The following is a 15,205-nucleotide window of genomic DNA, read 5'->3' as shown; positions in this document are numbered from 1 at the left end:
TGGCACCACTGGGGATGCAGTGCAGTGACTGCAGAGAGTACACTGGCACCACCGGGGATTCACTGCAGTGAGTCCAGAGAGTGCACTGGCACCACCTGTGATGCAGTGCAGTGAGTCCAGTGAGTGCACTGGCACCACTGGGGATGCAGTGCTGTGACTCCAGAGAGCGCACTGGCACCACTGGGGATGCAGTGCAGTCAGTCCAGTGAGTGCACTGGCACCACTGGGGATGCAGTACAGTGAGTCCAGAGAGTGCACTGACACCACTGGGGATGCACTGCAGTGAGTCCAGACAGTGCACTGGCACCAATGGGGATGCAGTGCAGTGAGTCCAGAGACTGCACTGGCACCACTGGGGATGCAGTGCAGTGAGACCAGAGAGTGCACTGGCACCACTGGGGATGCACTGCAGTGAGTCCAGAGAGTGCACTGGCACCACTGGGGATGCACTGCAGATAGTCCAGAGAGTGCACTGTCACCACTGGGGATGCAGTACAGTGAGTCCACATAGTGCACTGGCACCAGTGGGGATGCAGTACAGTGAGTCCAGAGAGTGCACTGGCACCACTGGACATGCAGTGCAGTGAGTCCAGAGAGTGCACTGGCACCACTGGGGATGCACTTGAGTGACTCCACAGAGTGCACTGGCAACACTGGGGATGCAGTGCAGTGAGTCCAAAGACTTCACTGGCACCACTGTGGATGCAGTGCAGTGAGTCCAGAGAGTGCACTGGCACCACTGGGGATGCAGTGAAGTGAGTGCAGAGAGTGCACTGGCACCACTGGGGATGCACTGCAGTGAGTCCACAGAGTGCACTGGCACCACTGGGGATGCAGTGCAGTGACTCCAGAGAGTGCACTGGCACCACTGGGGATGCAGTGCAGTGAGTCCAGAGAGTGCACTGGCACCACTGGGGATGCAGTGCAGTGAGTCCAGTGAGTGTACTGGCACCACTGGGGATGCACTTCAGTGAGCCCAGAGAGTGCACTGGCACCACTGAGAATGCACTTCAGTGAGTCCAGAGAGTGCACTGGCACCACTGGGGATGCACTGCAGTGAGTCCAGAGAGTGCACTAGCACCACTGGGGATGCAGTGCAGTGAATCCTGTGAGTACACTGGCACCACTGGGGATGCAGAGCAGTGAGTCCAGAGAGCTCACTGGCACCACTGGGGATGCAGTGCAGTGAGTCCAGAGAGTGCACTGGCACCACTGGAGATGCAGTACAGTGAGTCCAGTGAATGCACTGGAACCACTGGGGATGCAGTGCAGTGAGTCCAGAGAGTGCACTGGCACCACTGGTGATGCAGTACAGTGAGTCCAGTGAGTGCACTGGTACCACTGGGCCTGCAGTGCAGTGAGTCCAGAGAGTGCACTGGCACCACTGGGGATGCAGTGAAGTGAGTCCAGAGAGTGCACTGGCACCACCGATGATGCAGTACAGTGAGTCCAGTGAGTGCACTGGCACTACTGGGGATGTAGTGTAGTGACTCGAGAGAGTGCACTGGCACCACTGGGGATGCAGTGCAGTGAGTCCAGAGAGTGCACTGGCACCACTGGGGATGCAGTGCAGTGAGTCCAGAGAGTGCACTGGCACCACTGGGGATGCACTGCAGTGAGTCCAGAGAGTGCACTGGCACCACTGGGGATGCACTACAGTGAGTCCAGAGAGTGCACTGGCACCACTGGGGATGCAGTGCAGTGAGTCCAGAGAGTGCACTGGCACCACTGGTGATGCAGTTTAGTGAGTCCAGAGAGTGCACTGGCACCACTGGGGATGCACTTCAGTGAGTCCAGAGAGTGTACTGACACCACTGGGGATGCGGTGCAGTGAGTCCAGAGAGTGCACTGGCACCACTGGGGATGCAGTGCAGTGAGTCCAGAGAGTGCTCTGGCACCACTGGGGATGCACTGCAGTGAGTCCAGAGAGTACACTGGCACCACTGGGGATGCAGTGCAGTGAGTCCAGAGAGTTCACTGGCACCACTGGGGATGCAGTCCAGTGAGTCCAGTGAGTGCACTGGCACCACTGGGGATGCAGTGCAGTGACTGCAGAGAGCGCACTGGCACCACTGGGGATGCAGTGCAGTCAGTCCAGTGAGTGCACTGGCACCACTGGGGATGCAGTACAGTGAGTCCAGAGAGTGCACTGACACCACTGGGGATGCACTGCAGTGAGTCCAGACAGTGCACTGGCACCAATGGGGATGCAGTGCAGTGAGTCCAGAGACTGCACTGGCACCACTGGGGATGCAGTGCAGTGAGACCAGAGAGTGCACTGGCACCACTGGGGATGCACTGCAGTGAGTCCAGAGAGTGCACTGGCACCACTGGGGATGCAGTGCAGTGAGTCCAGAGAGTGCACTGGCACCACTGTGGATGCACTGCAGTGAGTCCAGAGAGTGCACTGGCACCACTGGGGATGCAGTGCAGTGAGTCCAGAGAGTGCACTGTCACCACCGGGGATGCAGTACAGTGAGTCCACAGAGTGCACTGGTACCAGTGGGGATGCAGTACAGTGAGTCCAGAGAGTGCAGTGGCACCACTGGGCATGCAGTGCAGTGAGTCCAGAGAGTGCACTGGCACCACCGGGGATGCAGTGTAGTGAGTCCAAAGACTTCACTGGCAAAACTGGTGATGCAGTGCAGTGAGTCCAGAGAGTGCACTGGCACCACTGGGGATGCAGTGCAGTGAGTCCAGAGATTGCACTGGCACCACCGGGGCTGCAGTGCAGTGAGTCCAGAGAGTGCACTGGCACCACTGGGGATGCAGTGCAGTGAGTCCAGAGAGTGCACTGGCACCACTGGGGAAGCAGTGCAGTGAGTCCAGAGAGTGCACTGGCACCACTGGGGATGCACTGCAGTGAGTCCAGAGAGTGCACTGGCACCACTGGGGATGCACTACAGTGAGTCCAGAGATTGCACTGGCACCACTGGGGATGCAGTGCAGTGAGTCCAGAGAGTGCACTGGCACCACTGGGGATGCAGTGCATTGAGTCCAGAGAGTGCACTGGCACAACTGGGGATGCACTTCAGTGAGACCAGAGAGTGCACTGACACCACTGGGGATGCAGTGCAGTGAGTCCAGAGAGTGCACTGGCACCACTGGGGATGCAGTGCAGTGAGTCCAGAGAGTGCTCTGGCACCACTGGGGATGCACTGCAGTGAGTCCAGAGAGTACACTGGCACCACTGGGGATGCAGTGCAGTGAGACCAGAGAGTGCACTGGCACCACTGGGGATGCACTGCAGTGAGTCCAGAGAGTGCACTGGCACCACTGGGGATGCACTGCAGAGAGTCCAGAGAGTGCACTGGCACCACTGGGGATGCAGTACAGTGAGTCCACATAGTGCACTGGCACCACTGGGGATGCAGTACAGTGAGTCCAGAGAGTGCACTGGCACCACTGTGGATGCAGTGCAGTGAGTCCAGAGAGTGCACTGGCACCACTGGGGATGCACTTGAGTGACTCCACAGAGTGCACTGGCAACACTGGGGATGCAGTGCAGTGAGTCCAAAGACTTCACTGGCACCACTGTGGATGCAGTGCAGTGAGTCCAGACAGTGCACTGGCACCAATGGGGATGCAGTGCAGTGAGTCCAGAGACTGCACTGGCACCACTGGGGATGCAGTGCAGTGAGACCAGAGAGTGCACTGGCACCACTGGGGATGCACTGCAGTGAGTCCAGAGAGTGCACTGGCACCACTGGGGATGCACTGCAGATAGTCCAGAGAGTGCACTGTCACCACTGGGGATGCAGTACAGTGAGTCCACATAGTGCACTGGCACCAGTGGGGATGCAGTACAGTGAGTCCAGAGAGTGCACTGGCACCACTGGACATGCAGTGCAGTGAGTCCAGAGATTACACTGGCACCACCGGGGCTGCAGTGCAGTGAGTCCAGAGAGTGCACTGGCACCACTGGGGATGCACTGCAGTGACTCCAGAGAGTGCACTGGCACCACTGGTGATGCAGTACAGTGAGTCCAGAGAGTGCACTGGCACCACTGGGGATGCACTGCAGTGAGTCCAGAGAGTGCACTGGCACCACTGGGGATGCACTACAGTGAGTCCAGAGATTGCACTGGCACCACTGGGGATGCAGTGCACTGAGTCCAGAGAGTGCACTGGCACCACTGGGGATGCAGTGCATTGATGCCAGAGAGTGCACTGGCACCACTGGGGATGCACTTCAGTGAGTCCAGAGAGTGCACTGACACCACTGGGGATGCAGTGCAGTGAGTCCAGAGAGTGCACTGGCACCACTGGGGATGCAGTGCAGTGAGTCCAGAGAGTGCTCTGGCACCACTGGGGATGCACTGCAGTGAGTCCAGAGAGTACACTGGCACCACTGGGGATGCAGTGCAGTGAGTCCAGAGAGTTCACTGGCACCACTGGGGATGCAGTGCAGTGAGTCCAGTGAGTGCACTGGCACCACTGGGGATGCAGTGCAGTGACTGCAGAGAGTACACTGGCACCACCGGGGATTCACTGCAGTGAGTCCAGAGAGTGCACTGGCACCACCTGTGATGCAGTGCAGTGAGTCCAGTGAGTGCACTGGCACAACTGGGGATGCAGTGCTGTGACTCCAGAGAGCGCACTGGCACCACTGGGGATGCAGTGCAGTCAGTCCAGTGAGTGCACTGGCACCACTGGGGATGCAGTACAGTGAGTCCAGAGAGTGCACTGACACCACTGGGGATGCACTGCAGTGAGTCCAGACAGTGCACTGGCACCAATGGGGATGCAGTGCAGTGAGTCCAGAGAGTGCACTGGCACCACTGGGGATGCAGTGCAGTGAGACCAGAGAGTGCATTGGCACCACTGGGGATGCACTGCAGTGAGTCCACAGAGTGCACTGGCACCACTGGGGCTGCAGTGCAGTCAGTCCAGAGAGTGCACTGGCTCCACTGTGGATGCACTGCAGTGAGTCCAGAGAGTGCACTGGCACCACTGGGGATGCAGTGCAGTGAGTCCAGAGAGTGCACTGGCACCACCGGGGATGCAGTACAGTGAGTCCACAGAGTGCACTGGTACCAGTGGGGATGCAGTACAGTGAGTCCAGAGAGTGCAGTGGCACCACTGGGCATGCAGTGCAGTGAGTGCAGAGAGTGCACTGGCACCACTGGGGATGCAGTGTAGTGAGTCCAAAGACTTCACTGGCAAAACTGGAGATGCAGTGCAGTGAGTCCAGAGAGTGCACTGGCACCACTGGGGATGCAGTGCAGTGAGTCCAGAGATTGCACTGGCACCAGCGGGGCTGCAGTGCAGTGAGTCCAGAGAGTGCACTGGCACCACTGGGGAAGCACTGCAGTGACTCCAGAGAGTGCACTGGCACCACTGGTGATGCAGTACAGTGAGTCCAGAGAGTGCACTGGCACCACTGGGGATGCACTGCAGTGAGTCCAGAGAGTGCACTGGCACCACTGGGGATGCACTACAGTGAGTCCAGAGATTGCACTGGCACCACTGGGGATGCAGTGCACTGAGTCCAGAGAGTGCACTGGCACCACTGGGGATGCAGTGCATTGAGTCCAGAGAGTGCACTGGCACAACTGGGGATGCACTTCAGTGAGACCAGAGAGTGCACTGACACCACTGGGGATGCAGTGCAGTGAGTCCAGAGAGTGCACTGGCACCACTGGGGATGCAGTGCAGTGAGTCCAGAGAGTGCTCTGGCACCACTGGGGATGCACTGCAGTGAGTCCAGAGAGTACACTGGCACCACTGGGGATGCAGTACAGTGAGTCCAGAGAGTTCACTGGCACCACTGGGGATGCAGTCCAGTGAGTCCAGTGAGTGCACTGGCACCACTGGGGATGCAGTGCAGTGACTGCAGAGAGTACACTGGCACCACCGGGGATTCACTGCAGTGAGTCCAGAGAGTGCACTGGCACCACCTGTGATGCAGTGCAGTGAGTCCAGTGAGTGCACTGGCACCACTGGGGATGCAGTGCTGTGACTCCAGAGAGCGCACTGGCACCACTGGGGATGCAGTGCAGTCAGTCCAGTGAGTGCACTGGCACCACTGGGGATGCAGTACAGTGAGTCCAGAGAGTGCACTGACACCACTGGGGATGCACTGCAGTGAGTCCAGACAGTGCACTGGCACCAATGGGGATGCAGTGCAGTGAGTCCAGAGACTGCACTGGCACCACTGGGGATGCAGTGCAGTGAGACCAGAGAGTGCACTGGCACCACTGGGGATGCACTGCAGTGAGTCCAGAGAGTGCACTGGCACCACTGGGGATGCACTGCAGATAGTCCAGAGAGTGCACTGTCACCACTGGGGATGCAGTACAGTGAGTCCACATAGTGCACTGGCACCAGTGGGGATGCAGTACAGTGAGTCCAGAGAGTGCACTGGCACCACTGGACATGCAGTGCAGTGAGTCCAGAGAGTGCACTGGCACCACTGGGGATGCACTTGAGTGACTCCACAGAGTGCACTGGCAACACTGGGGATGCAGTGCAGTGAGTCCAAAGACTTCACTGGCACCACTGTGGATGCAGTGCAGTGAGTCCAGAGAGTGCACTGGCACCACTGGGGATGCAGTGAAGTGAGTGCAGAGAGTGCTCTGGCACCACTGGGGATGCACTGCAGTGAGTCCACAGAGTGCACTGGCACCACTGGGGATGCACTACAGTGAGTCCAGAGAGTGCACTGGCACCACTGGGGATGCAGTGCAGTGAGTCCAGAGAGTGCACTGGCACCACTGGGGATGCAGTGCAGTGAGTCCAGTGAGTGTACTGGCACCACTGGGGATGCACTTCAGTGAGCCCAGAGAGTGCACTGGCACCACTGAGAATGCACTTCAGTGAGTCCAGAGAGTGCACTGGCACCACTGGGGATGCACTGCAGTGAGTCCAGAGAGTGCACTAGCACCACTGGGGATGCAGTGCAGTGAATCCTGTGAGTACACTGGCACCACTGGGGATGCAGAGCAGTGAGTCCAGAGAGCTCACTGGCACCACTGGGGATGCAGTGCAGTGAGTCCAGAGAGTGCACTGGCACCACTGGGGATGCAGTACAGTGAGTCCAGTGAATGCACTGGAACCACTGGGGATGCAGTGCAGTGAGTCCAGAGAGTGCACTGGCACCACTGGTGATGCAGTACAGTGAGTCCAGTGAGTGCACTGGTACCACTGGGCCTGCAGTGCAGTGAGTCCAGAGAGTGCACTGGCACCACTGGGGATGCAGTGAAGTGAGTCCAGAGAGTGCACTGGCACCACCGATGATGCAGTACAGTGAGTCCAGTGAGTGCACTGGCACTACTGGGGATGTAGTGTAGTGACTCGAGAGAGTGCACTGGCACCACTGGGGATGCAGTGCAGTGAGTCCAGAGAGTGCACTGGCACCACTGGGGATGCAGTGCAGTGAGTCCAGAGAGTGCACTGGCACCACTGGGGATGCACTGCAGTGAGTCCAGAGAGTGCACTGGCACCACTGGGGATGCACTACAGTGAGTCCAGAGAGTGCACTGGCACCACTGGGGATGCAGTGCAGTGAGTCCAGAGAGTGCACTGGCACCACTGGTGATGCAGTTTAGTGAGTCCAGAGAGTGCACTGGCACCACTGGGGATGCACTTCAGTGAGTCCAGAGAGTGTACTGACACCACTGGGGATGCGGTGCAGTGAGTCCAGAGAGTGCACTGGCACCACTGGGGATGCAGTGCAGTGAGTCCAGAGAGTGCTCTGGCACCACTGGGGATGCACTGCAGTGAGTCCAGAGAGTACACTGGCACCACTGGGGATGCAGTGCAGTGAGTCCAGAGAGTTCACTGGCACCACTGGGGATGCAGTCCAGTGAGTCCAGTGAGTGCACTGGCACCACTGGGGATGCAGTGCAGTGACTGCAGAGAGCGCACTGGCACCACTGGGGATGCAGTGCAGTCAGTCCAGTGAGTGCACTGGCACCACTGGGGATGCAGTACAGTGAGTCCAGAGAGTGCACTGACACCACTGGGGATGCACTGCAGTGAGTCCAGACAGTGCACTGGCACCAATGGGGATGCAGTGCAGTGAGTCCAGAGACTGCACTGGCACCACTGGGGATGCAGTGCAGTGAGACCAGAGAGTGCACTGGCACCACTGGGGATGCACTGCAGTGAGTCCAGAGAGTGCACTGGCACCACTGGGGATGCAGTGCAGTGAGTCCAGAGAGTGCACTGGCACCACTGTGGATGCACTGCAGTGAGTCCAGAGAGTGCACTGGCACCACTGGGGATGCAGTGCAGTGAGTCCAGAGAGTGCACTGTCACCACCGGGGATGCAGTACAGTGAGTCCACAGAGTGCACTGGTACCAGTGGGGATGCAGTACAGTGAGTCCAGAGAGTGCAGTGGCACCACTGGGCATGCAGTGCAGTGAGTCCAGAGAGTGCACTGGCACCACCGGGGATGCAGTGTAGTGAGTCCAAAGACTTCACTGGCAAAACTGGTGATGCAGTGCAGTGAGTCCAGAGAGTGCACTGGCACCACTGGGGATGCAGTGCAGTGAGTCCAGAGATTGCACTGGCACCACCGGGGCTGCAGTGCAGTGAGTCCAGAGAGTGCACTGGCACCACTGGGGATGCACTGCAGTGACTCCAGAGAGTGCACTGGCACCACTGCTGATGCAGTACAGTGAGTCCAGAGAGTGCACTGGCACCACTGGGGATGCACTGCAGTGAGTCCAGAGAGTGCACTGGCACCACTGGGGATGCACTACAGTGAGTCCAGAGATTGCACTGGCACCACTGGGGATGCAGTGCACTGAGTCCAGAGAGTGCACTGGCACCACTGGGGATGCAGTGCATTGAGTCCAGAGAGTGCACTGGCACAACTGGGGATGCACTTCAGTGAGACCAGAGAGTGCACTGACACCACTGGGGATGCAGTGCAGTGAGTCCAGAGAGTGCACTGGCACCACTGGGGATGCAGTGCAGTGAGTCCAGAGAGTGCTCTGGCACCACTGGGGATGCACTGCAGTGAGTCCAGAGAGTACACTGGCACCACTGGGGATGCAGTGCAGTGAGACCAGAGAGTGCACTGGCACCACTGGGGATGCACTGCAGTGAGTCCAGAGAGTGCACTGGCACCACTGGGGATGCACTGCAGAGAGTCCAGAGAGTGCACTGGCACCACTGGGGATGCAGTACAGTGAGTCCACATAGTGCACTGGCACCACTGGGGATGCAGTACAGTGAGTCCAGAGAGTGCACTGGCACCACTGTGGATGCAGTGCAGTGAGTCCAGAGAGTGCACTGGCACCACTGGGGATGCACTTGAGTGACTCCACAGAGTGCACTGGCAACACTGGGGATGCAGTGCAGTGAGTCCAAAGACTTCACTGGCACCACTGTGGATGCAGTGCAGTGAGTCCAGACAGTGCACTGGCACCAATGGGGATGCAGTGCAGTGAGTCCAGAGACTGCACTGGCACCACTGGGGATGCAGTGCAGTGAGACCAGAGAGTGCACTGGCACCACTGGGGATGCACTGCAGTGAGTCCAGAGAGTGCACTGGCACCACTGGGGATGCACTGCAGATAGTCCAGAGAGTGCACTGTCACCACTGGGGATGCAGTACAGTGAGTCCACATAGTGCACTGGCACCAGTGGGGATGCAGTACAGTGAGTCCAGAGAGTGCACTGGCACCACTGGACATGCAGTGCAGTGAGTCCAGAGAGTGCACTGGCACCACTGGGGATGCACTTGAGTGACTCCACAGAGTGCACTGGCAACACTGGGGATGCAGTGCAGTGAGTCCAAAGACTTCACTGGCACCACTGGGGATGCACTGCAGTGAGTCCAGAGAGTGCACTGGCACCACTGGGGATGCAGTGAAGTGAGTGCAGAGAGTGCACTGGCACCACTGGGGATGCACTGCAGTGAGTCCACAGAGTGCACTGGCACCACTGGGGATGCACTACAGTGAGTCCAGAGAGTGCACTGGCACCACTGGGGATGCAGTGCAGTGAGTCCAGAGAGTGCACTGGCACCACTGGGGATGCAGTGCAGTGAGTCCAGTGAGTGTACTGGCACCACTGGGGATGCACTTCAGTGAGCCCAGAGAGTGCACTGGCACCACTGAGAATGCACTTCAGTGAGTCCAGAGAGTGCACTGGTACCACTGGGGATGCACTGCTGTGAGTCCAGAGAGTGCACTAGCACCACTGGGGATGCAGTGCAGTGAATCCTGTGAGTACACTGGCACCACTGGGGATGCAGAGCAGTGAGTCCAGAGAGCTCACTGGCACCACTGGGGATGCAGTGCAGTGAGTCCAGAGAGTGCACTGGCACCACTGGAGATGCAGTACAGTGAGTCCAGTGAATGCACTGGAACCACTGGGGATGCAGTGCAGTGAGTCCAGAGAGTGCACTGGCACCACTGGTGATGCAGTACAGTGAGTCCAGTGAGTGCACTGGTACCACTGGGCCTGCAGTGCAGTGAGTCCAGAGAGTGCACTGGCACCACTGGGGATGCAGTGAAGTGAGTCCAGAGAGTGCACTGGCACCACCGATGATGCAGTACAGTGAGTCCAGTGAGTGCACTGGCACTACTGGGGATGTAGTGCAGTGACTCGAGAGAGTGCACTGGCACCACTGGGGATGCAGTGCAGTGAGTCCAGAGAGTGCACTGGCACCACTGGGGATGCAGTGCAGTGAGTCCAGAGAGTGCACTGGCACCACTGGGGATGCACTGCAGTGAGTCCAGAGAGTGCACTGGCACCACTGGGGATGCACTACAGTGAGTCCAGAGATTGCACTGGCACCACTGGGGATGCAGTGCAGTGAGTCCAGAGAGTGCACTGGCACCACTGGTGATGCAGTTTAGTGAGTCCAGAGAGTGCACTGGCACCACTGGGGATGCACTTCAGTGAGTCCAGAGAGTGTACTGACACCACTGGGGATGCGGTGCAGTGAGTCCAGAGAGTGCACTGGCACCACTGGGGATGCAGTGCAGTGAGTCCAGAGAGTGCTCTGGCACCACTGGGGATGCACTGCAGTGAGTCCAGAGACTGCACTGGCACCACTGGGGATGCAGTGCAGTGAGTCCAGAGAGTGCACTGGCACCACTGGGGATGCAGTGCAGTGAGTCCAGAGAGTGCACTGGCACCACTGGTGATGCAGTCCAGTGAGTCCAGTGAATGCACTGGCACCACTGGGGATGCTGTGCAGTGAGTGCAGAGAGTGCACTGGCACCACCTGTGATGCAGTACAGTGTGTCCAGTGAGTGCACTGGCACCACTGGGGATGCAGTGCTGTGACTCCGGAGAGCGCACTGGCACCACTGGGGATGCAGTGCAGTCAGTCCAGTGAGTGCACTGGCACCACTGGGGATGCAGTGCAGTGAGTGCAGAGAGTCCAATGGCACCAATGGGGATGCACTTCAGTGAGTCCAGAGAGTGCACTGGCACCACTGGGGATGCAGTGCAGTGAGTCCAGAGATTGCACTGGCACCACTGTGGATGCAGTGCTGTGGCACCAGAGAGTGCACTGGCACCACTGGGGATGCAGTGCAGTGAGTCCAGAGAGTGCACTGGCACCACTGGGGATGGAGTGCAGTGAGTCCAGAGAGTGCACTGGCACCACTGGGGCTGCAGTGCAGTGAGTCCAGAGAGTGCACTGGCACCACTGGGGATGCACTGCAGTGAGTCCAGAGATTGCACTGGCACCACTGGGGATGCAGTGCAGTGAGTCCAGAGAGTGCACTGGCACCACTGGGGATGCACTACAGTGAGTCCACAGAGTGCACTGGCACCACTGGGGATGCTCTGCAGTGAGTCCAGAGATTGCACTGGCACCACTGGGGATGCAGTGCAGTGAGTGCAGAGAGTGCACTGGCACCACTGGGGATGCACTTCAGTGAGTTCAGAGAGTGCACTTGCACCACTGGGGATGGGTTTCAAGCCAACTGCATTAACCGCTCATGCTTCTTTCTTATGAGACGTTAGTAAACCAATTACATAGCCTTGTCAAGACTAAATCACAGGTAAAAATCCTGTACATCTCATGTGGCCAACCACTCCCAACTAGGATTCCAAGAACCAGGAGGTTCGGTGAAAATAGGGCTAGTGCTATTAGAGGGGTGATTATTAGGGTAAGCCCTAAGCTGTCTTTAATGGAGAAGTATGGGTGGAATGGGATTTTGTCGCAGTCTGATACGATTCCTAGTGGGTTATTTGAGCCTGATTCGTGTAGGAAGGTTAGGTGGACTAGGGTGATTCCTGCAATTAGGAAGGGCAGTAGGAAGTGGATGGCGAAGAATCGGGTTAAGGTTGGATTGTCTACTGAGAATCCTCCTCAGGCTCATTCTACTAGAGTTTGCCCAATGTACGGGATGGCTGAGAATAGGTTGGTGATTACGGTGGCCCCTCAGAATGACATTTGTCCTCATGGTAGGACATACCCTACGAAGGCAGTTGCTATTAGGGTGAGTAGGAGGATTACTCCTGTGTTTCAGGTTTCTTTGTATAGGTAGGAGCCGTAGTAGAGGCCTCGTCCGATGTGTAAGTAGATGCAGATAAAGAAGAGCGAAGCACCGTTGGCGTGGAGGTTGCGGATGAGCCATCCGTACTGGACGTCTCGGCATGTGTGAGCTACTGAGGAGAAGGCGAGTGAAGTGTCTGCGGTGTAGTGTATGGCTAGTAGCAGGCCTGTTAGGATTTGTGTGGCTAAGCAGATGGCTAGAAGGGAGCCGAAGTTTCATCAGGCAGAGATGTTGGAGGGGGCGGGTAGGTCGATTAGGGAGTTGTTGATTATTTTTAGTAGGGGATGGGATTTGCGGATGTTAGGGGCCATTAGTGAGTCTGTGTGTTATTAGGATTATTACCAGGATGGAGAGGGCGAAGGATCCTAGGTAGGCCTTAATTAGCCCTGTGTGTATTGAGGTTGCGGCTTTGCTTGCGGCTACTTGTAGTTCAGCAAGGCCCTCTGGCCCTATTTTTTTGAGTCAGGAGAGGTCGATCAAGTGTAGGGCAATGTTTTGTCCCTTTTCTAGTAGGTTTTTGGAGAAGAATCGGTGTACTAGGGGGTTGAAGTACCCTAATGCAGAGGAGAAGTTTATGAGGGGGTTTGGTTTGGGGTGAGTGAGGGTGTGTGTTATGTTCGATAGTTCTAGGGCTAGGATGATTCCTAGGATTGTTATGAGGATGGCAGCGGTTTTGGTGATAAGGGGTATGGTTATTGGGGGGGTTTTGGTTGGTGTGATGAAAGAGGTAATGATTATTCCTGCTGTAATGCTGCCTAGGGCGAGTCGGGTTAGGGGGGCGGTGATTAGTGGGTTGTTTTCGTTTATTGATACTATTGGGGGGATTCGGGTTTGTCCAGCTTGGACTAGGATGGTTATGCGGATGCTGTAGGTTGCGGTGAATGCTGTGGCTATAAGGGTTAGGAGTAGGGCTCAAGTATTTAGGTATGATGTGTTTAAGCTTTCGATGATGAGGTCTTTTGAGTAGAATCCGGCTAGGAATGGGGTTCCTATCAGCGCCAGGTTTCCGATGGTTAGGCAGGAAGTAGTGACTGGGAGTATTTTCTGTAGGCCTCCTATCTTTCGGATATCTTGTTCTCCGTTTAGGTTGTGGATGATAGACCCTGAGCATAGGAATAGTATGGCTTTAAAGAAGGCATGGGTTGAGATGTGTAGGAAGGCTAGTTGTGGGAGGTTTAGTCCGATAGTGACTATTATTAGTCCTAGTTGGCTGGATGTTGAGAAAGCAATGATTTTTTTGATGTCATTTTGGGTTAGGGCGCATGTGGCAGCGAATAGGGTTGATAGAGCACCTAGGCATAGGCAGGCAGTTAGGGCTGTCTGGTTGGTGGCTAGCAGGGGGTGCATGCGGATGAGCAGGAAGATTCCGGCTACTACTATGGTACTGGAGTGCAGTAGGGCTGATACTGGGGTGGGGCCTTCTATTGCTGCGGGCAGTCATGGGTGGAGTCCAAATTGGGCGGATTTTCCTGCGGCTGCGAGGATTAATCCTATGAGGGGGAGGATTGGGGTTTGGTGGGGGTGTACGGCTTGTTGGATCTCTCAGGTGTTGAATGTTGAAGCTAGTCATGCTATGCTCAGGATCAGTCCGATGTCTCCGATTCGGTTGTAGATTACGGCTCGTAGGGCGGCGGTGTTGGCATCTGCTCGGCCTTGTCATCAGCCGATGAGAAGGAAGGACATGATTCGTACTCCTTCCCAGCCTACGAATAGGAGGAATATGTTGTTTGCGGTTGTTAGGAGGAGTATGGCGACTAGGAATGTCAGTAGGTAGGTGAAAAATTTTGTTACGTATGGCTCTGAGGCCATGTATCATATGGCGAATTGTAGGATTGATCATGTTACAAATAGGGCGATTGGAAGAAATGTTATTGAGTATTGGTCTATTTTTAGGCTCAGGGGGATTTTAAAGTTTATAATGAATTTTCACTCCCAGTGGCAGGTGACAGATTCTACTCCCGAGTAGATGAATGCGGTTGTAGGGGCTAGGCTAATTAGGAATGCGGTTTTAACAGCGCGGGTGGTGGCTTGTGGGGTGTTTTTAAAGTTTTTAAATAGAAATGGCAGGATGATTGGGGTTAGGAGGATTGTCAGCGTGAGTAGTGTGAGGGAGTTGATTAGTAGTGTGGGGTTCACTACTTTTACTTGGATTTGCACCAAGATGGGTGGTTCCTAAGACCAGTGGATTGCTGTTATCCTTTAAAAGTAAGGGGGCTGAGGTTTTAGGCTCAGATGTAAGAGTTAGCAGCTCTTGTTGGTTAAACCCTCCCCTCGGCAGGTAAGAAGGTTTGAACTTCTATTCTTAGAATCACAGTCTAATGTTTGGTTTAAACTATACTTGCATGAGGGGATTCCGGAGATCAGTTCGGGTTTGAGGATTAGGAGGAATATTGGGATAATGTGGAGTGTTATGAGCAGGTGTTCTCGCGTGGTTGAGTTTTGCATAGATGTGATGTGGGAGGGGATTGAGCCTCGTTGGGTCATTAGTAGTATGAATAAGGTGTAGGAGGCGGTTAGTAGGGTTGCGATTCCTGTTAGGATGATCGTGAAGGCAGATCAGTTGAATAAGGTGATTATAATGGTTAGCTCTGCTATGAGGTTTGTTGTTGGGGGTAAGGCTATGTTTGTTAGATTGGCCAGCAATCATCAGGTAGCTATGAGTGGTAGGAGAGGTTGTAGGCCTCGTGTGAGTAGTAGAATTCGGCTGTGCGTACGTTCATAGTTTGTGTTG

At 56.0% G+C, this 15,205-nt stretch overlaps 1 long non-coding RNA gene across 1 annotated transcript in view; it reads right to left on the bottom strand.

Moving 5' to 3' along the window:
* LOC310892111 overlaps positions 1–13,080 on the bottom strand; it is a 155,488-nt gene extending 142,408 nt beyond the window's left edge. The window contains exon 1 of the long non-coding RNA XR_014577874.1: positions 12,033–13,080. This is a non-coding gene — a long non-coding RNA (uncharacterized lncRNA). The remainder of the gene's footprint in view (positions 1–12,032) is intronic.
* Between the last annotated feature and the right edge of the window lie 2,125 nt (positions 13,081–15,205).

Source organism: Anser anser (assembly GCF_964211835.1).
Source record: "Anser anser genome assembly, contig: HAP1_SCAFFOLD_55, whole genome shotgun sequence".
Lineage (NCBI taxonomy): Eukaryota > Metazoa > Chordata > Aves > Anseriformes > Anatidae > Anser > Anser anser.
Note: the sequence above shows the minus strand (reverse complement) of the source record. Positions and strands in the feature narration are given on the sequence as shown.